Source organism: Salvelinus fontinalis, unplaced genomic scaffold, assembly GCF_029448725.1.
Source record: "Salvelinus fontinalis isolate EN_2023a unplaced genomic scaffold, ASM2944872v1 scaffold_0197, whole genome shotgun sequence".
Lineage (NCBI taxonomy): Eukaryota > Metazoa > Chordata > Actinopteri > Salmoniformes > Salmonidae > Salvelinus > Salvelinus fontinalis.
Window position 1 is genome coordinate 202,501 of NW_026600406.1, and position 27,500 is coordinate 230,000.

General features: G+C 47.5%; 1 protein-coding gene and 2 pseudogenes across 6 annotated transcripts in view; all 3 read left to right on the forward strand.

The window, feature by feature from the left end:
• Positions 1 to 27,500, forward strand: part of LOC129844356 (cell migration-inducing and hyaluronan-binding protein-like) — a 135,093-nt gene that overhangs the window by 46,682 nt on the left and 60,911 nt on the right. The window contains exon 4 of one of the 6 annotated variants that reach the window (XM_055912673.1): positions 2,200 to 2,278. The exons of the other annotated variants lie outside the window; for them this stretch is intronic. The gene's annotated coding sequence lies outside the window, so the exon portion shown is untranslated. The remainder of the gene's footprint in view (positions 1 to 2,199; positions 2,279 to 27,500) is intronic. 6 annotated transcript variants of the gene reach the window in all.
• On the forward strand, positions 3,152 to 5,816 carry LOC129844355 (uncharacterized; annotated as a pseudogene).
• Positions 6,149 to 10,943, forward strand: LOC129844358 (toll-like receptor 13; annotated as a pseudogene).

Here is a 27,500-nt window from a genome sequence, read left to right on the forward strand (position 1 = left end):
CCCCCTCTCTCCCTCTCTCGCCTCTCTCCTCTCCCCCTCTCTGTAAAGTGAGGTCAGTGGTGCCTGTTTAAGAGGTGTGTGTTCAGTGATCTGTGGGAAGCGAAAGTCAGTCTTGACATTTTCACACACTAATGACTTTTCCCGGAAGCTCTAATTTTCCATTGTGTTCCTTGGTTTGTGTGTGTGTGTGGGAGTTTTTCTGAATCCCGTCAGACAGGCTGTGCCTTTTTGAGGGGCTTCAAATGTTACCCTCATTACCTGTGTGTGTGTGTTCCCTCATTCTCACAGAAAGTTATATCCCTCGTCCCTACCTCCCTCTCACGTTGACACACTCCTCCCTCGTGGTCACACAGAAAAACACCTACACCGACGTTGTTACAGAAATACTCTCTACATTGTGGAGGTCGGGGGTCACCTTTCTCTCACAAACACACAACATCTTTATACCCCATGTGAATGACATGTATTACCAGTCATCTGCATGACTCATGACTGTGCTAGCCCACTGAGCTAAAGCCTAGCTCACTATCACCACCTCAGCTACACATGCACAAGACACACAGCTCAAAACACACAGCTCAACACACAGCTCAAAACACACAGCTCAAAACACAACACACAGCTCAAAACACACAGCTCTAAACACACAGCTCAAAACACACAGCTCAAAACACAACACACAGCTCAAAACACACCACACGCAGCTCTAAACATGCAGCTATAAACACACAGCTCTAAACACACAGCTCTAAACACGCAGCTCAAAACACAGCTCAAAACACACAGCTATTAACACACAGCTCTAAACACGCAGCTATAAACACGCAGCTCAAAACACACAGCTCAAAACACACAGCTCTAAACACACAGCTATAAACACGCAGCTCAAAACACAGCTCAAAACACACAGCTCTAAACACACAGCTCTAAACACGCAGCTCAAAACACAGCTCAAAACACAGCTCAACACACACAGCTCAACACACACAGCTCAACACACACAGCTCAACACACACAGCTCTAAACACGCAGCTCAAAACACAGCTCAAAACACAGCTCAAAACACACAGCTCTAAACACACAGCTCTAAACACGCAGCTCAAAACACAGCTCAAAACACAGCTCAACACACACAGCTCAACACACAAAACACAGCTCAAACATAGTTACATTACAGAAAGGAAGCAATGAAGGTTGTATAAGAAACCAGGATAACATTCTAAAAGCCTGTTAGGGAAAACAACAGTCTGAGGTCAGAAGGGGTCAGAGGTTAAATAATACTATTGACTAAGCTATAAAGAAAGACTTTGCTCTTTGGAGTACTGTAGGCAATACTAGCTTTGGGATAATGCACTGTCAGAGTGACTAAGCTACCCCTGGGAAGCTACAGAAATTCTAGATTAGGGCAGACATTTTGATTGATTTATTGATTGGTTGTTTGGTGGGTTGCTTGTTTTGCATGGACAAAGCTGCTGCATAGACACAGATATAGGCTGTGTCCCAAAGGCACCCTGTTCCCTACATAGTGCACTACTTTTGACAAGTTCCCTATGGGCTCTGGTAAAAAGTAATGCATTGTATAAGGAATAGAGTGCCATTTGGGATGCAGCTTCCCAGATATATAATACATCCCTTGTACAGTATGTCGCCTATATTCTCCATATAAACCTAAAGGGAAATTCTCATTTTATGACCAAACCCTCAACATCTGGTGTTGGGCCCTAGCCAGAATAGAGGCACTTTGATGCTGCTCTGTGTGTGTGTGTGTGTGTGTGTGTGTGTGTGTGTGTGTGTGTGTGTGTGTGTGTGTGTGTGTGTGTGTGTGTGTGTGTGTGTGTGTGTGTGTGTGTGTGTGTGTGTGTGTGTGTGTGTGTGTGTGTGTGTGTGTGTGTGTGTCTGGCAGCATCTGAAAGGCTCTTGTGAAGATGAATAGTAATAATAATGATGATGAGACAGTGTTCAGCACCTCTCTGTTGATGTATCCCTGAGCCAGCCCACACTCCCAGCCCCGCCAATAAAACCCGAGAGAGAGAGAATTGAGAACGCACACACACTCACACACACACACACTCAGAGGAATGCCACGTGCCACCTTAATTGTGGACCAGTGGAGAGTGGATGGAATGATTAACACAGACACTGAAATCTTGAAGGCCGAGTGTTTCACCCCTCTTGTTCCCTTCTCTCTTTCTCTCACAGCCTTTCATTTCCATGTTGAGACTAGTCTGATTTCCTGGCTGTGGAACTGACTGGCATCTTCTTCTGGTTGACAGCATCGGTAGGAGGTGTGTGTGTGTGTGTGTGTGTGTGTGTGTGTGTGTGTGTGTGTGTGTGTGTGTGTGTGTGTGTGTGTGTGTGCAGATGACGTCCTGCTCCCCTTAAATCAGTCATCTCATTGTCTGCATAAAAGGACACACACAACAAATGCTTTTGGTGGTTAGTTTCAAAGCATCACAATAACAGCTTTTATTTATGTTAGCATTGCGACTTCCATAGTGACTATTGTCATTGAAAGTTGGATGCCATCATGGCAGCCATTGAGATTCTAACTAAACAGAACAGAACGTGTGTAAACAGAACATTGTGTTTTGTTCTCTACTGTCATGCTATAGCTGGCAGTCGGATCATTCTTTCCTCTCCCCTGGGGAATGAGAACAAGGACAAATAAGATGATCTTTTTTTAAAGGAACCTGTAGATGTTTAAAAATGACAATAAAAACATTGGAAGTGAGATTCTAGCTACAGCTAAAACCACTAGGCTGCTAAACATCTGTAGTCTGTTGGTTCCAGAAGGTAAGTAGTGCTGTGTTGGTTTTAATAATGACCTGTTGTTCCACCTCATGACTCCCATCAGATTAGACCAAGTATCACCCTGTGTGTGAATGTGGTATGTGTCAGATCAGCCAATGGTAGGCCAGCCGTGTGTGTGTGTGTGTGTGTGTGTGTCACATGCCATGTCTAATCCAGGCCATTACACAGTTATAGTGCAGCTCCACAGGGGGCCCAATTAGAGTAGATTAGATTACATTATTAAGGGTATGCTGGCCACTCCCTACATGGGTGTTAAAGTGCAGAAGTGTGTGTGTGTGTGTGTGTGTGTGTGTGTGTGTGTGTGTGTGTGTGTGTGTGTGTGTGTGTGTGTGTGTGTGTGTGTGTGTGTGTGTGTGTGTGTGTGTCAGATCACCCCATGTGAGGCCAGCCGGGTGTGTGTGTGTGTGTGTGTGTGTGTGTGTGCCACAGATGTGTAATCAATGCCAGACATAGATACTTAGAGTTGATCAATCTGTGTTCTCCTACATGAAGTTGCTCTTAGTAGTAACAGTTAAATAACTATTGAATGAAAACTACACAAACCATGTTGTTTGTATGCAGAAGTACAAACATGTAGAGAGTTGTGTGTGTGTGACCTGCTTTCAGACGACATCAGATAACTGTGTATGTCAGATATATGGTCCATGCTAACCACTACCTCACACATAGAGGAAGTGAGAAAGAGGTGAGTTAAAAAATCCTCTTATCTGTGACCTGCAGTTTCTCTCAAAGTATCTTACAGTTAATAAAAAGACCAGGAAGAGATGCAAAAGCCCAAATAGTAGGAAGATGAAGAGATGCACACAGATACAACATGGCTAACAGACACAGCAGTGGAACAACAGCGGTTCTTTATTCCATTGGACATCTAATCCCAACAACGCCTCATTCCATTGGACAGAGGAGCATTCTGAATATCAATCATCAATCTCATTGGACATTTGTTAACCAACCTACCACTCAGTCTACAGCTGTACAAAGGAACTGTCTGATTTGATATGTAGGATAGTCAATATGCCACAGTCATTGAGGAACCTGCACTTTACATGAAAATAGAGTCATTTTGAGACATCAGAACTCTGACATCAGAACTCTGACACCAACAGAGCTGTTTTTGAACTTACTTCTTTCGATCGTCTTCAAGAGGTGAGTTTTTCATTTCTTGATGCTCGCCGGTTAGAAAATGGAGCATTTGGATGCTTTAAAAACATCTCAAATCTTAGTTTGCCAAAGCACTGATGAGGCACAGACACAGCTTCTTCAGTCTGCTATCAGTATACTGCGTTCCTTTTCTTTTACTTTCAACAAGAAAAACATTCATTTTGAGTCTGTTTGTGAAACAGTGTTGAGACTCTCAATGACAGAACTTGATTCTGGAACCTTGAAACGGTGAACTACTCAGCGTCGGCAGTGAGAAACTGTCATAGGCTTCAGGTGCTCAACATCCAACTTTCTCCTGGTGTTGAGGACAGTGTTGATTTCAGCTTGATCCATTATTTGAAGAATCTAAACGACATGAAGGTTTCTGTTCATTTCAATATCAATATCCCAGAGCTCAATGTCCTTTGTGACCCTCAAAAGGGTCCTGTCACATGGCTGAGGAGACTTGCCTTGCGTTACTTCCACAACACAAACATCACCTCAGAGCAGATCTGTTTGATCAATCTGAAATGGCTGGAATTAAAATGCAATAAATTCTATTTAAGGGACATGGTGAACTGAGGTTCTTATACCGAGGTGAAGACAGGATTTCTCTGATTTACAGAGAACAGTTTCTTTGTCCTACACAGCTTGGAAACCCTAACGCTGAAAAATAACCCAGTCATAAACATCTGCATTCATCCACCTCACCTCCCTAAATAACATATATTTAGACTTTCCTCCTCCTCCTAGTGAGTCACAGACAAGTCGAAATCTGACCCATATATTTGGTGTCTTCCCTCAAGGACTGACTGACTCACATGAATATCAGCTCCTGGAGGACTCTCAACATCACCATCGACAGCACCCCAAAAACAAGACTTTGCCCTTCAGCTCACCACTCCATCTAATGTGATATTCAAGACAGCTGGAGACCATTCTTCCAGTCAGTTGTCTACCTCAAGGCCATGACAGGATATCTCCTGTGTGGGTCTCACTTTGCTGCAAAGTACTTCACCTCCCTGCAGGAGTTTGAGTTCCAGTTGGTTTTCTGACCAGAGTTTGTGGACATGAGTGACCTGAACAGGCTTGTGCAGCTGAGGTGTCTGACGCTGATGAAAGTGGACCTCATCGTTCAGCCAGCTCTGGGCATCATGTTCCACAATCTGGACAGACTGGAGAGCCTGAACCTTATTGAATGTAGGATCTTCACTCTGGAGGAGGAGCTGAGCAGAGACCTGCAGTCCCTCAGTGTGATTACATGTCATGCTATAGAGGAGATCAGCATGTTGGACAGCTTTCCAGAGCCCCTCACCATCCTGAGCTTTATGGAATTCTTTGGTCCTCACCTGCACTGCAGCTGTGATAATGCCTGGCTGGACAACTGGGCCAGGAGACAGCAACATGTCCAGGTCATATTTTGGCTTGAGGGAGAGCTGGAGATGACATGCAAAAATGAAAATGGTATCCAGAACTTCCGCAGGTACTCGGAGGCCCACTGTCCCCTGGATGTGTGTTTTGTCCTGTTCATCTGCACCTTCCTGGACCTGCTCCTCTTCATACTGGTGGTGCTGCCCCATCAGCTGGCTGGGGACTACCTGCTGGCTGGGGACTACCTGCTGGCTGGGGACTACCTGCTGGCTGGGGACTACCTGCTGGCTGGGGAATACCTGCTGGCTGGGGACTACCTGCTGGCTGGGGACTACCTGCTGGCTGGGGAATACCTGCTGGCTGGGGACTACCTGCTGGCTGGGGACTACCTGCTGGCTGGGGACTACCTGCTGGCTGGGGACTACCTGCTGGCTGGGGACTACCTGCTGGCTGGGGACTACCTGCTGGCTGGGGACTACCTGCTGGCTGGTTGACTACCTGCTGGCTGGTTGACTACCTGCTGGCTGGGGACTACCTACCTGCTGGCTGGTTGACTACCTGCTGGCTGGGGACTACCTGCTGGCTGGGGACTACCTGCTGGCTGAGGACTACCTACCTGCTGGCTGGGGACTACCTACCTGCTGGCTGGGGACTAAATGCTGGCTGGGGACTACCTACCTGCTGGCTGGGGACTACATACCTGCTGGCTGGGGACTACCTGCTGGCTGGGGACTACCTGCTGGCTGGGGACTACCTGCTGGCTGGGGAATACCTGCTGGCTGGGGACTACCTGCTGGGGACCACCTACCTGCTGGCCTTCTGACGCATTGCCCGTAGTTGGCTAGAAGAGGCGGTGCAGAGGCCCAACCCCAGAGGGCGCTACCACTATGATGGCTTTGTGTCATACAGTGGTAGAGACGAGCGCTGGGTGCTGGAGCAGCTGCTGAGCCTCCCTTCCTGTGTCTCTGTCTGCACAGTAGGGATTTCCAGGTGGGGAAGGAAATTGTGGACAACAGCACAGACAGCCTCTACGGCAGCCGCCACACTGTGTCTGGTGAGCCGTCACTACCTGCGCAGTAACTGGTGCTCCTTGGAGCTGCGACTGGCCACCCGGCATCTGCTGCTGGAGCACACGGACGTCCTTATCCTGGTCTTCCTGGAGGACATACCCTCCTAGGCAGCTGTCTGCCCACCACCGCCTGGCCAGGCTGGTCAAGACAAGGACCTACCTGGACTGACCCCAGGACCCGGCTCTGCAGCCAGCCTTCTGGGACTACCTGTGGACCAAATTGTCCCCTCCTGAACCACTCCCTGCACAGTAACACAACACGTAGATAGGAATACATGTCAACCTGTCTACCATGACAGGGGTATTCAATATTTATATACATAAACATTTTTGCTTTTGATGTTTTGTTCAGTACTATTATAATTTGTTTAATGTAATGTATACTCCATGACTTACCTAATACCAAACCTACTAACTAACTAGGGCCGAGATCTTTATGTTACCAACAAGTGCATTGCACAACCAACAATGCACCTTTTCAAGGGCAATATCCCAAACGTTCACAGCGATCACGTTCATGGTTGACTCTGCAGATGTAGGCTCAAGTAGAAATTGCCTATGTTAAGTGCTGTGTACTTGTTGAAAGTGCATCTGATTTGAATCCCGGCCTAGTTAACTACAGCGCCTTCACACAGCATTCACACCCCTCGCCTTTTTCCACGTTTTGTTGTTTTACAGCCTGAATTTACAATGGATTCAATTGAGATTTTGTGTCACTGGCCTACACACAATACCGCATAATGTCACAATGTTATGAATTATTGTAACGGCAGTCTAGCTCTTCCTCCTCCTCGGACGAGGAGAGGCGAGAAGGATCAGAGGACCAATGTGCAGCGTGGTAATTAGACATAATGAATTTAATTAAACAAAACAAGACACTATACAAACTGACAAAACACACTAACTGTCACAGTCCCGTGTAGCACCAACACTGACACAGGAACAATCACCCACAAACAAACAGTGAGAACAGCGTACCTTAATATGGTTCTCAATCAGAGGAAACGTCAAACACCTGCCTCTAATTGAGAACCATATCAGACAACACATTTAACCCAACATAGAAACAGACAAACTAGACACACAACATAGAATTCCCACCCAGCTCACGTCCTGACCAACACTAAACAAGCAAAACACATACGAACTCTGGTCAGGACGTTACAATTATGTTTACAAATTAATTAAAAATAAAAAGGTGATATGTCTTGAGTCAATAAGTAATCAACCCATTTGTTATGGCAAGCCTAATAATAGTGTTTAACATGATTTTTGAAAGACTACCTCATCTTTGTACTCCGCACACACAATTATCTGAAAGGTCCCTCAGTCGAGTAATCAATTTCAAACACAGATTCAACTGTAAAGACCAGGGAGGTTTTCCAATGCCTCGCAAAGAAGGGCACATATTAGTAGAAGGGTAAAAATAAAAAAACAGACATTGAATATCCCTTTGAGCATGAAGTTATTAATTACACTTTGGATGTTGTATCAATACACACAGTCAATACAAAGATACAGGCGACCTTCCTAACTCAGTTGCCGGAGAGGAAGGAAACCGCTCAGGGATTTCACCATGAGCTCAATGGTGAATTTCAAACAGTTACAGAGTTTAATGGCTGTGATCGGAGAAAACTGAGGATGGATCAACAACATTGTAGTTACTCCACAATACTAATCTAAATAACAGAGTGGAAAGACGGAGGCCTGTGAAGAATACAAATGTAAAAAAACATTCATCCTGTTTGCAATAAGGCACTAAAGTAAAACTGCAAAAAATGTGGCAAAGAAATGAACTGTCCTGAATACAAAGCGTTATGTTTAGGGCAAATCCAATACAACATATCACCGTGTACCACTCTTCATATTTTCATATTTCGGGGTGGCTGCATCTTGTTAAGGGTATGCTTGTCATTGACAAGGACTAGGGAGTCTTTTTAAGGATAAGAATAAACTAATTAGGGCTAATCCTAGAGGAAAACCTGGTTGTCTGCTTTCCAACAGACACTGGGAGACAAATTCACCTTTCAGCGGGACAGTAACCTAAAACACAAGGCCAAATATTCACTGGAGTTGCTTACCAAGACGACATTCAATGTTCCTGAGTGGCCTAGTTACAGTTTTGACTTACATCGGCTTGAAAATCTATGGCATGACATGAAAATGCAATTATCTAGCAATTATCATCAACCAACTTGTCACGCCCTGACCTTAGATATGCTTTTTTATGTCTCTTTTTGGTTTGGTCAGGGTGTGATTTGGGTGGGCATTCTATGTCCTTTACTTCTATGATTTTGTGTTTCTATGTTTTGGCCGGGTAGGGTTCTCAATCAGGGACAGCTGTCTATCGTTGTCTCTGATTCGGAACCATACTTAGGTAGCCCTTTTCCCTCCTTTCGTTGTGGGTAGTTGTCTTTGTTTGTGGCACTATAGCCCTTAAGCTTCATGGTCGTTTTTGTATTCTTTATTGTTTTGTTGGCGTCATTCCAAAATAAAAGTAATATACGCTCACCACGCTGCACCTTGTTCCACTTCTTACGACGGCCGTGACACAACTTGAAAGAGCATGAAGCGTTTAAAAAATAATAATATGCCAATATTGTACAATCCAGGTGTGTAAAGCTTTTAGACATACCCAGAAAGACTCCCAGCTGTAACCACTGCCAAAAGTGATTCTAATATGTATTGACTCAGGGGTGTGAATACCTATGTAAATGAGATATTTCTGTATTTCACATTTTCAATGAATTTGCTAAATTTTCTAATAACATGTTTTCACTTTTTCATTATGGGGTATTGTGTGTAGAATAAATATATTTAATCAATTTCAGGCTGTAACACAACAAAATGTGGAATAAGTCAAGGGGTGTGACTACTTTCTGAAGGCAATGTAAAACCCCTTTCAGACTTCTGGAACGTGGCGACTTGAAAGCTCCTTGGCTACGGCATGTTTGTTTTTTTGTCTGAAAGATTACACTACGGCTTTTTAAATGCCGCCACGAAACCTGCCACGAAACCTGTTCTAGGTTCGAAGCGCCACTGAACGGGCATTTTAACTTGTCTGTAAAGTAATTCCGCTTCTGAAGCGGGACTAACGCCCATCACTAGGCAACCAGAGCTGCCAATCAAATGATCCCTGCGCAGACCACTCACTCATAAGAAAAGTACTTTTAAGTTTGTTAAATAAAATGTCTTACCAATACATTTAGTAGAAAGAAAACACATCTATCTACCCTACCATAAAACAGCAGAAAAACAACACCACAGATCATCAATCAGCAACGGTTATAGTTGTCAGGGAAACAATACCGAACATTCTACTGTCTCAAAAGGTACAGACGCTGCTGATGCGGCACCTTTTTGTAATTGTCTGAAAGGTCATCGATTGTTGCTATTGACCCGTTACTATAGCGGCGTCCTATGCAAGAAAAGGGTTATAAGTGTCTTGAAAATATTAAAGGAGCTAAATAAAATGCTGTACACGTGTCGACAAGCATCTGATTGAATCCGGCCTAATTAACTACAAGGGGTGTGAATACTTTCTAGCTATCTACAGTATAGCTATGTATTAAAAACAAATAAAACAAATGAATATTTAAATGAAAAGCTCATATAGTCGTGCTGTATGAACTAATCTCAGGATAAACCACTTTGAGATGGAAATACAACCATTTATAATAAATATTAACTGATAGTCACTCCCTACATGGGCCTCAAAACTCAGAAGTGTGTGTATGATGTGAGGTGTGTGTGTGTGTGTGTGGTGTGTGTGTGTGTGTGTGCACGTGTCACAGTTCCTACTGAAATCAAATGCATTCGTAGAGAATGAATGAATGAATTTGATTTATCTAAAGCTTACTGTGAATCTCTGTGTCAAAATGTCACAGTGGACTAATTAGTTCTTCTGTGTTCTCTAAACCTTAACACATAGTCACATGATGGATTAGTAACATAACTAATTCATGCATTAGCTTTCATTAGTTTAACACACACTGAACAGGATTACAGGGGGACCTGATCCTAGATCAGCACTCCTGATCTGAGACGCTTCATACATACGGGAATCATGAGTGTCTTTGTAGCTTCTCTGCTCGTCTCAGTATTAGACAGGTTGTGTTAGGACAGCTGTCTAAAGGTACTCTCTGTGTAATCCATTATGGGTGGTATTAGACAGGTTGTGTTAGGACAGCTGTCTGACAGTACTCTCTGTGTAATCCATTATGGGTGGTATTAGACAGGTTGTGTTAGGACAGCTGTCTGACAGTACTCTCTGTGTAATCCATTATGGGTGGTATTAGACAGGTTGTGTTAGGACAGCTGTCTGACAGTACTCTCTGTGTAATCCATTATGGGTGGTATTAGACAGGTTGTGTTAGGACAGCTGTCTGACAGTACTCTCTGTGTAATCCATTATGGGTGGTATTAGACATGTTGTGTTAGGACAGCTGTCTGACAGTACTCTCTGTGTAATCCATTATGGGTGGTATTAGACAGGTTGTGTTAGGACAGCTGTCTGACAGTACTCTCTGTGTAATCCATTATGGGTGGTATTAGACAGGTTGTGTTATAACAGCTGTCTGACAGTACTCTCTGGTATTAGACAGGTTGTGTTAGGACAGCTGTCTGACAGTACTCTCTGTGTAATCCATTATGGGTGGTATTAGACAGGTTGTGTTAGGACAGCTGTCTGACAGTACTCTCTGTGTAATCCATTATGGGTGGTATTAGACATGTTGTGTTAGGACAGCTGTCTGACAGTACTCTCTGTGTAATCCATTATGGGTGGTATTAGACAGGTTGTGTTAGGACAGCTGTCTGACAGTACTCTCTGTGTAATCCATTATGGGTGGTATTAGACAGGTTGTGTTAGGACAGCTGTCTGACAGTACTCTCTGTGTAATCCATTATGGGTGGTATTAGACAGGTTGTGTTAGGACAGCTGTCTGACAGTACTCTCTGTGTAATCCATTATGGGTGGTATTAGACAGGTTGCGTTAGGACAGCTGTCTGACAGTACTCTCTGTGTAATCCATTATGGGTGGGATTAGACAGGTTGTGTTAGGACAGCTGTCTGACAGTACTCTCTGTGTAATCCATTATGGGTGGTATTAGACAGGTTGTGTTAGGACAGCTGTCTGACAGTACTTTCTGTGTAATCCATTATGGGGGTGTATTACAGCAGTGGGGAGACATGTCAGGGCTGTAGAGATCAGCTGTCAGGTAGGGATACATCACAAGCAGATGAATCTGCTCCAGACCATTTTCCATTTTGGGCAAATGACAGGGCAGCTCTGTCTAACCAACTATTTAATACTGCGCCAGGCCAGGCGAAGAAGCCAGGCATCAGACTTGCAAATGGAAGTGTGAGTGTGAGGGGGAAAGGATGTGTGTGTGTCTGTGTGTAATACCTTGTCTTGCATCTGACTTGCAAATAGCAGAGATTTGGACACGGCCCCTGTTTACGTTTGTGTGCTGTCCGTGGCTCGTTGATGCATGGCACATGCAGATGAGGTGAACTTGTTAAAATCCCAGATTAAGCTTTCGGGAAAAGTTCTCAACGCGATGCGTCAGTGCTGCTCGGCCGTGTGTCAGCTCCCATTTATCAGACAACCTTGTTATTTATGTGTAGTTCACTCTCGCTACTTCCCACCATGCAACAGGGATTGTTTGTGAGTGCAGCGGATAGAAAAAGCCAGATGCATAATTTCTGTCCATTATTTTCTCACCTATCGAGCCACTCTAATATATGAGTGTAACGGCATTCATCGGAAGAAGGTGAGGACCAAGATGCAGCGTGATACGTGTTCATATTATTTCTTCGAAACTGAACACTGAATACAAAATAACAAAAGGAATAACCGGAACAGTTCTGACAGGTGCAACAAACACTAAACAGAAAATAACTACCCACAACACACAGGTGGAAAAAGGATACCTAAGTATGAGAACCACACACGGCCAAACACAAAGAAATAGAAAGCATAGAAAAATGAACATAGAATGCAAGACATAGAATGCCCACCCCAACTCATGTCCTGACCAAACCAAAATAGAAACATTAAAAGGATCTCTAAGGTCAGGGCGTGACAATGAGGTTGTTTTTCAATGTCGTTCTGTCGGCTCTGGCCCTTGAAGGTGTATCTCCACTGACTCGCTAAGTTGCAACACATTCAGATGTTTTGAATGAGTATAAATGCACAAGGATGCCTGAAAGATTTTCATTAAAATATATAATTATTTAAATCAATAATATTGCAATCAATGCCAATATGAGTTAGATTCCTCTGAAGATGAGCTTCGCTGTGTTGGAGTTTGGACTGTTGATGGGAGGACAGTTCTGCTTCGATTGCATATTACTGCGGCCTTCGGGACCGCATGTGTAATTTGATTGGAGTCTGGTTGGCTGTGTTTCTCTTTCTCTCTCTTTCTCTCTCTCTCTCTCTCTCTCTCTCTCTCCTCTCTCTCTCTCTCTCTCTCTCTCTCTCTCTCTCTCTCTCTCTCTCTCTCTCTCTCTCTCTCTCTCTCTCTCTCTCTCTCTCTCTCTCTCTCTCTCTCTCTCTCTCTCTCTCTCTCTCTCTCTCTCTCTGTGTGTAAGGCCTCTGATTGCAGACATTATTTCTTTGACTGCTGTCATTCAGTCCTGAGAGAGAACCGATCCAGAACATTCTTTGAATTCATAAAACCATGTGCTCTCGCTCTGTCTCTCGCTCTGTCTCTCTCTGTTTTCTCTATCTTTCTCTCTCTCTGTTTTCTCTCTCTCTCTCCATACTCCATGTGCGCTGTCTGTCTGTCTGTCTGTCTGTCTGTCTGTCTCTCCAAACTCCACAGTCAGAACAGGAATGCAGTGTGAGTCTTTCTCCACTTGTTGTGTAAACTCACACCAGGGTATCTCTTTCTCCACTTGTTGTGTAAACTCACACCAGGGTATCTCTTTCTCCACTTGTTGTGTAAACTCACACCAGGGTATCTCTTTCTCCACTTGTTGTGTAAACTCACAGCAGGGTATCTCTTTCTCCACTTGTTGTGTAAACTCACACCAGGGTATCTCTTTCTCCACTTGTTGTGTAAACTCACACCAGGGTATCTCTTTCTCCACTTGTTGTGTAAACTCACACCAGGGTATCTCTTTCTCCACTTGTTGTGTAAACTCACACCAGGGTATCTCTTTCTCCATCTCTCTCGCTCAGTCTGTCTGCGTGCGTGTGGTTTGCCCTCTGTGACAATTTTAGAATGACTTTACTAAAATGTCACGTGTCAGGGTGGCTGAGCAAAATGATGATTGTGGAGAAGAACTTGATGACAGTTGGAAAGAGAAGGAGGTTAAAAGTACAATTTTTAACAGCATTTAGCTCCAATTGCAATTACATAACCATATAATCTATGGAGTAGAAATGAACAAGAGTGACCTTTTAACCTCGCCTAGCCTGTCCAAATGTGACTGTTTGTTCAATTTCCTGTATTATATTTGGTTGTCGTTGGCAAGGTTGACAACAACAGCTAAAACATTAGCAATATCCTTGCAACTAATGTTTTGTGGATTATGATAAGGTAAGAAATTAGTACGATGTCATTTGAGGCATTTCTTAGCAATGTTCTTCAAAAAACATGAAGAAATCGACATTTTAAATCTTAGGTTCAGGTTAATTATTGTGTTTAGGTTATCTCTTAGGTTTAGGTTATCTCTTAGGTTTAGGTTATCTCTTAGGTTTAGGTTAACTCTTGGGTTTGAGTTAATTCTTGAACTGAATCAGTTGTATAACTGGTGTATTCCGTCCTTTCCAAGAAGATTGTAGCAAATTCTCCTTAATCTCTGTTGTCCTTATTCTATGTTGTCCCTCTCTGGAGGCCCACTTGTATTAACATTACAGCTGAATGCTTTGTTGTTAGCTATCTGTCTGACCGACGTTGGGCTGAGAAACTCTGGACGACTATGCTGGTGTGTGTCAGCATTGAAATGAGACATGCATATGCAGCATCATCATTAGTGGGGGTCACAGAGGTGAAGGGGGAATGTATCTTTGTGTGTGTGTCAGTTTGCTGGTCAGTGAAATGTGAGTATGTCTGTGTCCGAGTGTAACCCACACTGAAGATGGCAGTGTGGGTTAAGTGTGGACGAACCGCTCGATAGCAAACAGGAAAAGGAAACTAAAGTAAGAGTAGAGGTGTGTGTGTGTGTGTGTGTGTGTGTGTGTGTGTGTGTGTGTGTGTGTGTGTGTGTGTGTGTGTGTGTGTGTGTGTGTGTGTGTGTGTGTGTGTGTGTGTGTGTGTGTGTGTGTGTGTGTGTGTGTGTGTGTCTAGACCTGATTGCTACGCTGCACAACTCTCTCCTTTTTTAGATTCTCATCTGACACACAGCAGGGTTCCTCTCTCTCTCTTTCTCACTTTCTGTCCCTCTCTGATTCTTTCTTTCTCCCCCTCTCTCCTTCTCTTCTATCATGCCCTCTCTGTTTTATCCCCCCCTCTCTCTCCCTCTTTCTTCAGTTTAATCTGTGCCTGTGAGAACCACCGCTGTACCTAGGCATCAGGAGAAAAGTCCTCCTTAATTGAAAAAAGTAATTAAACCAGTCATTAGTCAGTTGTTTGTATATCTCCTTAGACAGTAGGTGATGCTTGATGTTGTTCAGTCAGCGAGAAGAGAATCGACATGCTGCTGAAGAAGTTAAGTGTTAGCGACATGTATGTGAAGTCTATTGGAGAGTGTGTGTACATGCGTGTGTGTGTACATGCGTGTGTGTGTACATGTGTGTGTGTGAAGACTATTGGAGAGTGTGTGTACATGCGTGTGTGTGAAGACTATTGGAGAGTGTGTGTACATGCGTGTGTGTGAAGACTATTGGAGAGTGTGTGTACATGCATGTGTGTGAAGACTATTGGAGAGTGTGTGTACATGCATGTGTGTGAAGACTATTGGAGAGTGTGTGTACATGCGTGTGTGTGTACATGCGTGTGTGTGAAGTCTATTGGAGAGTGTGTGTACATGCGTGTGTGTGTACATGCGTGTGTGTGAAGTCTATTGGAGAGTGTGTGTACATGCGTGTGTGTGTACATGCGTGTGTGTGAAGACTATTGGAGAGTGTGTGTACATGCGTGTGTGTGAAGACTATTGGAGAGTGTGTGTACATGCGTGTGTGTGTACATGCGTGTGTGTGTACATGCGTGTGTGTGAAGTCTATTGGAGAGTGTGTGTACATGCGTGTGTGTGAAGACTATTGGAGAGTGTGTGTACATGCGTGTGTGTGAAGACTATTGGAGAGTGTGTGTACATGCGTGTGTGTGTGTGTGTCAGAGACCAACAGTTATCAGAGGGGACTTTATGTTGTCTGCACAATTCTGAAAGAATCTCTGGACTCTGAACTCTATACCAGTGTTTCCCAAACTTTTCCTGGACTACCCCCTAGCCTCCTAGCCCCCTAGCCTCCTAGCCTCCTAGCCCCCTAGGCCCCTAGCCTCCTAACCCCTGTTATAGAAATTGTTACACAGAGACACTCGAAGTCAATCTTAAATGAATCTGCAGAGATCACAGTCAAACTTAGATGCGTAAAGTATCTGTCTGAAGTGAGCTCTCACTGGGCAGTCCCTTTTGTTGTCTTATATGCTGCAGACAAGTCATATTTGCATGATTTAGCTTATTCATAATTAATGAATCACTAATGTTTGCTTCATTCATGTGATGACCAATACTGGGTCATGCATGTGACAGACCAGTACCTCACGAGGCTTCTTCTCTAAGCTGAGACCTTGAAACAGAGATATAATTTCTCTAAACAAGGTTCTGGGCGTACTGCCAAATTGCAGATACTGATAGTGAGGATTCGTTCAGCCAGTCACTTGATTGAACACAGAAATTGGTTATTAGAAAAGCACAAAAACAAAAATGTCCTCCTTAGCCTCCCTGCCTCTTAACCCCCTAACTCCCTAACCTCCTAACCCCCTAAACTTCTAGCCTCCTAACTCCCTAACCTTCTAGCCTCCTAACCCCCTAGCCTCCCAACACTCTAGCCTCCTAGACCCCTAGCCTCCTAACCCCCTAGCCTCGCTGCCTCCTAACCCCCTAGCCTCTTAACCCCCTAACTCCCTAGCCTCATAACCCCCTAACCTTCTAGCCTCCTAACCCCCTAGCCTCCCAACACTCTAGCCTCCTAACCCCCTAGCCTCCCAACACTCTAGCCTCCTAGACCCCTAGCCTCCCAACACTCTAGCCTCCTAACCCCCTAGCCTCCCAACACTCTAGCCTCCTAGACCCCTAGCCTCCCAACACTCTAGCCTCCTAACCCCCTAGCCTCCCAACACTCTAGCCTCCTAACCCCCTAGCCTCCCAACACTCTAGCCTCCTAACCTCCTAACCCCCTAGCCTCCCAACACTCTAGCCTCCTAGACCCCTAGCCTCCCAACACTCTAGCCTCCTAACCCCCTAGCCTCCCAACACTCTAGCCTCCTAGACCCCTAGCCTCCTAACCCCCTAGCCTCCCTAGCCTCCTAACCCCCTAGCCTCTTAACCCCCTAACTCCCTAGCCTCCTAACCCCCTAACCTTCTAGCCTCCTAGACCCCTAGCCTCTTAGACCCCCTAGCCTCCCAACACTCTAGCCTCCTAACCCCCTAGCCTCCCAACACTCTAGCCTCCTAGACCCCTAGCCTCCCAACACTCTAGCCTCCTAACCCCCTAGCCTCCCAACACTCTAGCCTCCTAACCCCCTAGCCTCCCAACACTCTAGCATCCTAACCTCCTAACCCCCTAGCCTCCCAACACTCTAGCCTCCTAGACCCCTAGCCTCCCAACACTCTAGCCTCCTAACCCCCTAGCCTCCCAACACTCTAGCCTCCTAACCCCCTAGCCTCCCAACACTCTAGCCTCCTAACCCCCTAGCCTCCCAACACTCTAGCCTCCTAACCCCCTAGCCTCCCAACACTCTAGCCTCCTAGACCCCTAGCCTCCCAACACTCTAGCCTCCTAACCCCCTAGCCTCCCAACACTCTAGCCTCCTAACCCCCTAGCCTCCCAACACTCTAGCCTCCTAGACCCCTAGCCTCCTAACCCCCTAGCCTCCCAACACTCTAGCCTCCTAACCCCCTAGCCTCCCAACACTCTAGCCTCCTAGACCCCTAGCCTCCCAACACTCTAGCCTCCTAACCCCCTAGCCTCCCAACACTCTAGCCTCCTAGACCCCTAGCCTCCCAACACTCTAGCCTCCTAACCCCCTAGCCTCCCAACACTCTAGCCTCCTAACCCCCTAGCCTCCCAACACTCTAGCCTCCTAACCTCCTAACCCCCTAGCCTCCCAACACTCTAGCCTCCTAGACCCCTAGCCTCCCAACACTCTAGCCTCCTAACCCCCTAGCCTCCCAACACTCTAGCCTCCTAGACCCCTAGCCTCCCAACACTCTAGCCTCCTAACCCCCTAGCCTCCCAACACTCTAGCCTCCTAACCCCCTAGCCTCCCAACACTCTAGCCTCCTAACCCCCTAGCCTCCCAACACTCTAGCCTCCTAACCCCCTAGCCTCCCAACACTCTAGCCTCCTAACCCCCTAGCCTCCCAACACTCTAGCCTCCTAACCCTCTAGCCTCCCAACACTCTAGCCTCCTAACCCCCTAGCCTCCCAACACTCTAGCCTCCTAACCCCCTAGCCTCCCAACACTCTAGCCTCCTAACCCCCTAGCCTCCCAACACTCTAGCCTCCTAACCCCCTAGCCTCCCAACACTCTAGCCTCCTAGACCCCTAGCCTCCCAACACTCTAGCCTCCCAACACTCTAGCCTCCTAACCCCCTAGCCTCCCAACACTCTAGCCTCCTAACCTCCTAACCCCCTAGCCTCCCAACACTCTAGCCTCCTAGACCCCTAGCCTCCCAACACTCTAGCCTCCTAACCCCCTAGCCTCCCAACACTCTAGCCTCCTAGACCCCTAGCCTCCCAACACTCTAGCCTCCTAACCCCCTAGCCTCCCAACACTCTAGCCTCCTAACCCCCTAGCCTCCCAACACTCTAGCCTCCTAGACCCCTAGCCTCCCAACACTCTAGCCTCCTAACCCCCTAGCCTCCCAACACTCTAGCCTCCTAACCCCTTAGCCTCCCAACACTCTAGCCTCCTAGACCCCTAGCCTCCTAACCCCCTAGCCTCCCAACACTCTAGCCTCCTAGACCCCTAGCCTCCTAACCCCCTAGCCTCCCTGCCTCCTAACCCCCTAGCCTCTTAACCCCCTAACTCCCTAGCCTCCTAACCCCCTAACCTTCTAGCCTCCTAGACCCCTAGCCTCTTAACCCCCTAGCCTCCCAACACTCTAGCCTCCTAACCCCCTAGCCTCCCAACACTCTAGCCTCCTAGACCCCTAGCCTCCCAACACTCTAGCCTCCTAACCCCCTAGCCTCCCAACACTCTAGCCTCCTAACCCCCTAGCCTCCCAACACTCTAGCATCCTAACCTCCTAACCCCCTAGCCTCCCAAAACTTTAGCCTCCTAGACCCCTAGCCTCCCAACACTCTAGCCTCCTAACCCCCTAGCCTCCCAACACTCTAGCCTCCTAACCCCCTAGCCTCCCAACACTCTAGCCTCCTAACCCCCTAGCCTCCCAACACTCTAGCCTCCTAACCCCCTAGCCTCCCAACACTCTAGCCTCCTAGACCCCTAGCCTCCCAACACTCTAGCCTCCTAACCCCCTAGCCTCCCAACACTCTAGCCTCCTAACCCCCTAGCCTCCCAACACTCTAGCCTCCTAGACACCTAGCCTCCTAACCCCCTAGCCTCCCAACACTCTAGCCTCCTAACCCCCTAGCCTCCCAACACTCTAGCCTCCTAGACCCCTAGCCTCCCAACACTCTAGCCTCCTAACCCCCTAGCCTCCCAACACTCTAGCCTCCTAGACCCCTAGCCTCCCAACACTCTAGCCTCCTAACCCCCTAGCCTCCCAACACTCTAGCCTCCTAACCCCCTAGCCTCCCAACACTCTAGCCTCCTAACCTCCTAACCCCCTAGCCTCCCAACACTCTAGCCTCCTAGACCCCTAGCCTCCCAACACTCTAGCCTCCTAACCCCCTAGCCTCCCAACACTCTAGCCTCCTAACCCCCTAGCCTCCCAACACTCTAGCCTCCTAACCTCCTAACCCCCTAGCCTCCCAACACTCTAGCCTCCTAGACCCCTAGCCTCCCAACACTCTAGCCTCCTAACCCCCTAGCCTCCCAACACTCTAGCCTCCTAGACCCCTAGCCTCCCAACACTCTAGCCTCCTAACCCACTAGCCTCCCAACACTCTAGCCTCCTAACCCCCTAGCCTCCCAACACTCTAGCCTCCTAACCCCCTAGCCTCCCAACACTCTAGCCTCCTAACCCCCTAGCCTCCCAACACTCTAGCCTCCTAACCCTCTAGCCTCCCAACACTCTAGCCTCCTAACCCCCTAGCCTCCCAACACTCTAGCCTCCTAGACCCCTAGCCTCCCAACACTCTAGCCTCCTAACCCCCTAGCCTCCCAACACTCTAGCCTCCTAACCCCCTAGCCTCCCAACACTCTAGCCTCCTAACCCCCTAGCCTCCCAACACTCTAGCATCCTAACCTCCTAACCCCCTAGCCTCCCAAAACTTTAGCCTCCTAGACCCCTAGCCTCCCAACACTCTAGCCTCCTAACCCCCTAGCCTCCCAACACTCTAGCCTCCTAACCCCCTAGCCTCCCAACACTCTAGCCTCCTAACCCCCTAGCCTCCCAACACTCTAGCCTCCTAGACCCCTAGCCTCCCAACACTCTAGCCTCCTAACCCCCTAGCCTCCCAACACTCTAGCCTCCTAGACCCCTAGCCTCCCAACACTCTAGCCTCCTAGACCCCTAGCCTCCCAACACTCTAGCCTCCTAACCCCCTAGCCTCCCAACACTCTAGCCTCCTAACCCCCTAGCCTCCCAACACTCTAGCCTCCTAGACCCCTAGCCTCCCAACACTCTAGCCTCCTAACCCCCTAGCCTCCCAACACTCTAGCCTCCTAGACCCCTAGCCTCCCAACACTCTAGCCTCCTAACCCCCTAGCCTCCCAACACTCTAGCCTCCTAACCCCCTAGCCTCCCAACACTCTAGCCTCCTAACCTCCTAGCCTCCCAACACTCTAGCCTCCTAACCCCCTAGCCTCCCAACACTCTAGCCTCCTAACCCCCTAGCCTCCCAACACTCTAGCCTCCTAGACCCCCTAGCCTCCCAACACTCTAGCCTCCTAACCCCCTAGCCTCCCAACACTCTAGCCTCCTAGACCCCTAGCCTCCCAACACTCTAGCCTCCTAACCCCCTAGCCTCCCAACACTCTAGCCTCCTAACCCCCTAGCCTCCCAACACTCTAGCCTCCTAGACCCCTAGCCTCCCAACACTCTAGCCTCCTAACCCCCTAGCCTCCCAACACTCTAGCCTCCTAACCCCCTAGCCGCCCAACACTCTAGCCTCCTAGACCCCTAGCCTCCCAACACTCTAGCCTCCTAACCCCCTAGCCTCCCAACACTCTAGCCTCCTAGACCCCTAGCCTCCCAACACTCTAGCCTCCTAACCCCTAGCCTCCCAACACTCTAGCCTCCTAGACCCCTAGCCTCCCAACACTCTAGCCTCCTAACCCCCTAGCCTCCCAACACTCTAGCCTCCTAACCCCCTAGCCTCCCAACACTCTAGCCTCCTAACCCTCTAGCCTCCCAACACTCTAGCCTCCTAACCCTCTAGCCTCCCAACACTCTAGCCTCCTAACCCCCTAGCCTCCCAACACTCTAGCCTCCTAGACCCCTAGCCTCCCAACACTCTAGCCTCCTAACCCCCTAGCCTCCCAACACTCTAGCCTCCTAACCCCCTAGCCTCCCAACACTCTAGCATCCTAACCTCCTAACCCCCTAGCCTCCCAACACTCTAGCCTCCTAGACCCCTAGCCTCCCAACACTCTAGCCTCCTAACCCCCTAGCCTCCCAACACTCTAGCCTCCTAACCCCCTAGCCTCCCAACACTCTAGCCTCCTAACCCCCTAGCCTCCCAACACTCTAGCCTCCTAGACCCCTAGCCTCCCAACACTCTAGCCTCCTAACCCCCTAGCCTCCCAACACTCTAGCCTCCTAGACCCCTAGCCTCCCAACACTCTAGCCTCCTAACCCCCTAGCCTCCCAACACTCTAGCCTCCTAACCCCCTAGCCTCCCAACACTCTAGCCTCCTAACCTCCTAGCCTCCCAACACTCTAGCCTCCTAACCCCCTAGCCTCCCAACACTCTAGCCTCCTAACCCCCTAGCCTCCCAACACTCTAGCCTCCTAGACCCCCTAGCCTCCCAACACTCTAGCCTCCTAACCCCCTAGCCTCCCAACACTCTAGCCTCCTAGACCCCTAGCCTCCCAACACTCTAGCCTCCTAACCCCCTAGCCTCCCAACACTCTAGCCTCCTAACCCCCTAGCCTCCCAACACTCTAGCCTCCTAGACCCCTAGCCTCCCAACACTCTAGCCTCCTAACCCCCTAGCCTCCCAACACTCTAGCCTCCTAACCCCCTAGCCGCCCAACACTCTAGCCTCCTAGACCCCTAGCCTCCCAACACTCTAGCCTCCTAACCCCCTAGCCTCCCAACACTCTAGCCTTCTAGACCCCTAGCCTCCCAACACTCTAGCCTCCTAACCCCTAGCCTCCCAACACTCTAGCCTCCTAGACCCCTAGCCTCCCAACACTCTAGCCTCCTAACCCCCTAGCCTCCCAACACTCTAGCCTCCTAACCCCCTAGCCTCCCAACACTCTAGCCTCCTAACCCTCTAGCCTCCCAACACTCTAGCCTCCTAACCCTCTAGCCTCCCAACACTCTAGCCTCCTAACCCCCTAGCCTCCCAACACTCTAGCCTCCTAGACCCCTAGCCTCCCAACACTCTAGCCTCCTAACCCCCTAGCCTCCCAACACTCTAGCCTCCTAACCCCCTAGCCTCCCAACACTCTAGACTCCTAACCCCCTAGCCTCCCAACACTCTAGCCTCCTAACCCCCTAGCCTCCCAACACTCTAGCCTCCTAACCCCCTAGCCTCCCAACACTCTAGCCTCCTAGACCCCCAGCCGTTCCACTTGATCTATTCCAGTACCGGCACACCTGATTAGTCAACTAATCCCCAAGCCATTGACTTGTTGAGTCAGGTGTTTTAGTTCAGGGAGCGTATTCATAAAGTGTCTTTGAGTAGGAGCAGGACTCTAAAGTACAACCAATATGTTGCTATGAAACCAGCAGTTTAACACTGGGAGCACTGTGCAAGTATGAACAAAACTCTCCCAGATAATGATTGTTGCAATGATAAGGCTTTGCTGTAGCTTTGTTTCAGAGTGCCCAGAGAAACAAGTGAGTGCAGATTCATTAGCATCCTGGTTGCACCATTACTACAGCGGAAACTCCTTGCTTCTATCCCAACCAGGTCAAAAGATCTGACCCATATTACCGGCACAACATTTGTATCTTCTATAGCGGATCGACCGGACCGCATTTTGACACACTTGCGTCGTTAACCATTTGTTTACACTTTGTTCAGTCATGTTACCTCATAGGATAGCGAGCTAATAACCTGGTAAATTGACCAGTATACCCAAAGATTTGGGGGCACAGAAAGAAAGGAAAGGGGATAGCTTCTTCAGGAGATCAAGGAATGTATGAATGACTGATCTCTTGCATGTCATCATCACAAACCGGACATTTTTAAAGAGTTTGTAAAATGTTCAGTGTAATGCATCTCATAGGAAAATAGTGATTTTACATCATGTATAAACCTGATATTCCACACATGACTTTGTCATTTCAATGACGGGTATTCCTATCAACCAGTGGAGGCTGCTGAGGGGAGGACAGCTCATTATAATGTCTGGAACAGAGCAAACGGAATGGCATCAGACACATGGAAACCATATGTTTGATGTATTTGATACCGTTTCACTGATTTCCCTCCAGCTATTACCACTAGCCCGTTCTCCCAAATGAAGGTGTCACCAACCTCCTGTGGTATCAACATTTTAGCTTTTATAATATACTGATGTGTTACAGTGCTACATATTCGTTTCCAGGGCAACAGCATGTGCTTCAACAGTAGCTAAACTTCATTTAGACCCGGTACAGGCTGTATCTCAATCAATCAATATATTATTTTCTGGTGCTCCTAAATGTCATGTACTAGTGCTACCAATGAAAATGTCTTATTTAGAACCCTGGCTGTAGCCCTGTGGGCCGTAGGTATGAAACATATGAGTGCTGATCTAGGGTCAGGTCCCCCCTGTCCATGTAATCGTATCTAAAATGCAAAACACACACACACACACACACACACACACACACACACACACACACACACACACACACACACACACACACACAGACGGCATAGGAATCACCGGATGTCATCAGCTGCAGGGTTTTAAGTGAACCATAGAAGTGCTACAGGGGATTCCTTTAGAATGTTATCTACAAACCACCTGTCCTCTGATCTGTCTGTTTCTTCCTCAACCAGCTGATTGATACATGTCATATTCTGCGTGTGGAAGCATTTTCAAACAGTTCTCAATGTTTCCTGCGTTCGTAGGTTGCATCATCTGCTGCATTTGTGTGTGTATCTCCTCTGTGTGTGTGTGTGTGTGTGTGTGTGTGTGTGTGTGTGTGTGTGTGTGTGTGTGTGTGTGTGTGTGTGTGTGTGTGTGTGTGTGTGTGTGTGTGTGTGTGTGTGTGTGTGTGTGTGTGTGTGTGTCTCCTCTGTGTGTCTGTCTCTGTGTGTCTGTCTCTGTGTGTCTGTGTGTGCGTGTGTGTGTCTCCTCTGTGTGTGTGTGTGTGTGTGTGTGTGTGTGTGTGTGTGTGTGTGTGTGTGTGTGTGTGTGTGTGTGTGTGTGTGTGTGTGTGTGTGTGTGTGTGTGTGTGTGTGTGTGTGTGTGTGTGTGTGTGTGTGTGTGTGTGTGTGTGTGTGTGTGTGTGTGTGTGCGTGCGTGCGTGTGTGTGTCTCCTCTGTGTGTCTGTCTGTGTGTGTGTGTGTGCGTGTGTGTGTGTGTGTGTGTGTGTGTGTGTGTGTGTGTGTGCTGCGTTTGTTTCATTTCATCACACTAACATTTTTGTTCTTTCATCTCCTTCTTTCAGATTGAACTGTGTTGCATCGCTCCAGGCTCTGTTAGTTACAGATTTACTTTCTCCTCTCTGACTAATGAGACCATGTTCCTCTCCATTTCTCCTCTCTGACTAATGAGACCATGTTCCTCTCCATTTCTCCTCTCTGACTAATGAGACCATGTTCCTCTCCATTGCTCCTCTCTGACTAATGAGACCATGTTCCTCTCCATTTCTCCCCTCTGACTAATGAGACCATGTTCCTCTCCATATTCCTCTCCATTTCTCCTCTCTGACTAATGAGACCATGTTCCTCTCCATGTTCCTCTCCATTTCTCCTCTCTGACTAATGAGACCATGTTCCTCTCCATTTCTCCTTTCTGACTAATGAGACCATGTTCCTCTCCATGTTCCTCTCCATTTCTCCTCTCTGACTAATGAGACCATGTTCCTCTCCATGTTCCTCTCCATTTCTCCTTTCTGACTAATGAGACCATGTTCCTCTCCATGTTCCTCTCCATTTCTCCTCTCTGACTAATGAGACCATGTTCCTCTCCATTTCTCCCCTCTGACTAATGAGACCATGTTCCTCTCCATGTCCCTCTCCATTTCTCTTCTCTGACTAATGAGAACTAGTTCCTCTCCATTTCTCCTCTCCATTTCTCTTCTCTGACTAATGAGACCATGTTCCTCTCCATGTTCCTCTCCATTTCTCCTCTCTGACTAATGAGACCATGTTCCTCTCCATTGCTCCTCTCTGACTAATGAGACCATGTTCCTCTCCATTTCTCCCCTCTGACTAATGAGACCATGTTCCTCTCCATATTCCTCTCCATTTCTCCTCTCTGACTAATGAGACCATGTTCCTCTCCATTTCTCCTTTCTGACTAATGAGACCATGTTCCTCTCCATGTTCCTCTCCATTTCTCCTCTCTGACTAATGAGACCATGTTCCTCTCCATTTCTCCCCTCTGACTAATGAGACCATGTTCCTCTCCATGTCCCTCTCCATTTCTCTTCTCTGACTAATGAGAACTAGTTCCTCTCCATTTCTCCTCTCTGACTAATGAGACCATGTTCCTCTCCATGTTCCTCTCCATTTCTCCTCTCTGACTAATGAGACCATGTTCCTCTCCATGTTCCTCTCCATTTCTCCTCTCTGACTAATGAGACCATGGTCCTCTCCATATTCCTCTCCATTTCTCCTCTCTGACTAATGAGACCATGTTCCTCTCCATGTTCCTCTCCATTTCTCCTCTCTGACTAATGAGACCATGTTCCTCTCCATGTCCCTCTCCATTTCTCCTCTCTGACTAATGAGACCATGTTCCTCTCCATTTCTCCTCTCTGACTAATGAGACCATGTTCCTCTCCATGTTCCTCTCCATTTCTCCTTTCTGACTAATGAGACCATGTCCCTCTCCATGTTCCTCTCCATTTCTCCCCTCTGACTAATGAGACCATGTTCCTCTCCATGTTCCCCTCCATGTTCCTCTCCATTTCTCCCCTCTGACTAATGAGACCATGTTCCTCTCCATTTCTCCCCTCTGACTAATGAGACCATGTTCCTCTCCATGTTCCTCTCCATGTTCCTCTCCATTTCTCCCCTCTGACTAATGAGACCATGTTCCTCTCCATATTCCTCTCCATTTCTCCTCTCTGACTAATGAGACCATGTTCCTCTCCATGTTCCTCTCCATTTCTCCCTGCTGCACTTTGGAGCTTTCATCATTTTATTATGGAAAGAGGGATTAATGAGAGGGAGAGAAAAGGAAAAGGTGAAACATACCGTATGATGTCTTTCGCCCACAGATACAAGTCACACACTGCATTGTGTGTGTGTGTGTCCATGTGTGTGTGTCTGTTTGTGTATGTGTCCGTGCGTGTGTGGGTGTGTTTGTATAAGTAGCTGTCATGTCAGCCAGTTCTGCCACCTTGACCCCCCCCGTCTCCCGTATCAGGTTGACTGCTCTCTCTGTGAGGACTGTATGTACAGTATGCAGCAAAATGATATTTTTCTGAAACAAAATCTACCCTGTTATTCTAAGGGGAGGATCTCATTCCCTCCCTACCTCCTGTTGAGATGTGTGTGTGTGTGTGTGTGTGTGTGTGTGTGTGTGTGTGTGTGTGTGTGTGTGTGTGTGCATGAATGTACAGTATGTGTGTATGTATATGTATGTCAGTGTCTGTGTGTCTGTTCGTGTGTGTATCCCCCTCCCTCCCTCCCTCCCTCCCTTCCTCTCTTCCTCCCTTCCTCTCTCCCTACCTCCTGTTGAGATGTGTGTGTGTGTGCATGAATGTACAGTATGTGTGTATGTATGTCAGTGTCTGTGTGTCTGTTAGTGTATGTCTGTTTTAGTGTGTGTCTGTTCGTGTGTGTATCCCCCTCCCTCTCTCCCTTCCTCCCTCCCTCCCTCCCTTTCCCCCTCCCTCCCTCCCTCCCTCCCTCCTCCCTCCCTCCCTCCCTCCCTCCCTCCCTCCCTCCCTCCCTCCCTCCCTCCATCCTTGTGTTTAAGGTAGAGACAGCTCTGTGTAGTTGCAGCAGTAAAACAGTTGGTGAGTGAATCATACAGCACCTTGTCATCAGCACCACACTATGTGGATAATGTATAGTTCCAACACAGTGTTAGAAGTACTACTTAGAGAAGACTGGTGATTTACCTGATTTCCTCACAGTCTGTAGATAGATGGAATTGCTAAATGTCTTCACACATTGACAGATACAGCTTGTTTTTCTCCTCTTTATTCTCTGTGCTGTCATCCTTCATTCCTAGTCTGCCAGTATCACAAAGGACAAGAAGTATGTTTTGTTGAGGTACGCTGTCTGACTGTATAAAGACAATAGGTCTGTTACTGGGGTTAAGAGACTTGTTACAACAGGTCTGTTACTGGGGTTAAGAGACTTGTTACAATAGGTCTGTTACTGGGGTTATGAGACTTGTTACAATAGGTCTGTTACTGGGGTTATGAGACTTGTTACAATAGGTCTGTTACTGGGGTTATGAGACTTGTTACAATAGGTCTGTTACTGGGGTTATGAGACTTGTTACAATAGGTCTGTTACT